Consider the following 1,998-nt stretch of genomic DNA (forward strand, 5'->3'; position numbering starts at 1 on the left):
AAAATAAATAAATTTAAACAAGTGGCCAGGGGCGGTGCTCACATCTATAATCCTAGCACTCTGGGAGATCAAGGCAGGTGGATAGCTTGAGCTCAGGAGTTCAAGACTATCCTGAGCAAGAGTGAGACACCATCTCTACTAAAAATAGAAAAAAATCAGCCAGGCATTCTGGCAGATACCTGTAGGCCCAGATACTGGAGAGGCTGAGATAGGAGGGTCATCTGAACCCAGGATTCGAGGTTGCTGTGAACTAGGCTGATACCATGGCACTCTAGCTACGGCAACAGAGTGAGACTCTGTCTCAAAAAATTAATTAAATTTAAACAGGCCCTTAATAAACATTCTACTATCCCTCTACTCTGCCTTAATGGCACTTACTTATTTGAGCCTTTCTCCTCATTTAGATTCTGGGCTCAATGAGAGAGGGACAGACTGTTCAGCCTACCCCTATGAACTCACAGGGCCTGGAAGATCAACGTACCTGTTGAGCACAGGAAACACCCAGGTTTCTGCTGATGAAGCCTGCTTCTTGTCTACTAATGTCCTTTCCCCCTTCCTGCTTTAATAACAGAACCAAAATTTTAACTGAGCACTTAGAAAGCCAGCTACATTTCCAGCCTTGGCTGTGATCATGTGGCTTAGTTCCAGTCAATGAATGAGAGGACAGCAAAAGTTATATGCATCACTTCTGAGCTGTGTGGTGCTCTTTCTCCTCTTACCATTGGCTGGAATGTGGATGTGATGGCAAGAGCTGAAGCAACCACCTTGGACTCAGAAATGAAAGCAACGTGTTAAGAATGGCAATGCCACCCTATAGCCCTATCTCCCTTTGGTGCATTCATAAAAGAAAAACTTCTATCTCATTTGAGCTACTGTATTTCAGAGTCCCTTTGTTAGAGCAACTTAAACTGTGCCCTAAATAATTACATCTGGGCACGTCTAGAACGGCAATTCCAAACTGAGATCCTACAACATCTGGTGTGCTGCCATCGGTTGTGAGATGAATTCTAAGTGACTGTCTCTGACAGCAGTTAGTGTCAGGCTCTGTCATAGTAAGGACGGACACCTGGTGAGGGCTTACAGTGATCCAAGTCTCCAGCTAAGTTCTTTATACATGACTCATGTCATCCCCACCAGTCTGTGCAGAGGTCCTACTGAGATCCCCTTGTCATAGATGAGAAACTGGGGCTCAGAGAGGTCACACCACTGTGTCAGGACAAGGTCAGAAGGTAAAGCCAAGGAGCCTGGGCCCCTAAGCAGCAAGGTCCCCAAACCAGGGAAGGCTGACTACCCTCTGAGGTAGCGACATTGGCCTCCAAACCTCCAGGGCAACACGTCATTACCATTAAACCCGGATTCTGGCTGTGTTAATAAAGAGCCTGGACACAGACCCCTCAGGAGGGCTAAGGTGAAGTAGCTCATCCCAGACAATGGACTGAGGTCTGCAATCTGTGACTGAGGGGCTCTCACTGAGGCTGCTGCAGGGCAGCAGGAGGTCAGCCTGTCTGCTGAGCAGACTCAGAGCAGCTTCTGACTTGAAGTTGGAATCTCTTGTGATTTTTTAATTTCACTTTTCACTCTGATCATCTAGGTTTTTACTGATATTTTTCACTTCAGTCATTTGATTTACAAAAGTATCATATGCTTGCTGTAACAACTCAGGTAATATATATGCTATATCACCTGAAATATATAATACATATATAATGACTGAAATACATCTTCTGTTTATTCTTACACAAACATACGCATAGATCTTGAGGGGTGGTTTTTAGTAAAAATAAGATTACACTATTATACTTCTTTGTAACCTGTTTGTCACCTACTCAGTCACTGTTCTCAGTCTGTACACAGAGTCCACATCTCATTCTTTGCTATCATTGCACAGTGACCTACACTATGGACATGCCAGAATTTATTCATCTAATCCCCTCAAGATGAAGACTTAGGCTGCCACCAGTTTACCTCCTTTACAAATAATGTTCAATAAATCCTGCT

General features: G+C 44.1%; 1 protein-coding gene across 7 annotated transcripts in view; it reads right to left on the reverse strand.

Annotated features, from left to right (window-relative positions):
- Positions 1–1,998, reverse strand: part of USP20 (ubiquitin specific peptidase 20) — a 53,492-nt gene that overhangs the window by 26,829 nt on the left and 24,665 nt on the right. The window lies entirely within an intron of this gene.

Source organism: Otolemur garnettii, unplaced genomic scaffold (assembly GCF_000181295.1).
Source record: "Otolemur garnettii isolate 467f Iridium unplaced genomic scaffold, OtoGar3 scaffold00087, whole genome shotgun sequence".
Lineage (NCBI taxonomy): Eukaryota > Metazoa > Chordata > Mammalia > Primates > Galagidae > Otolemur > Otolemur garnettii.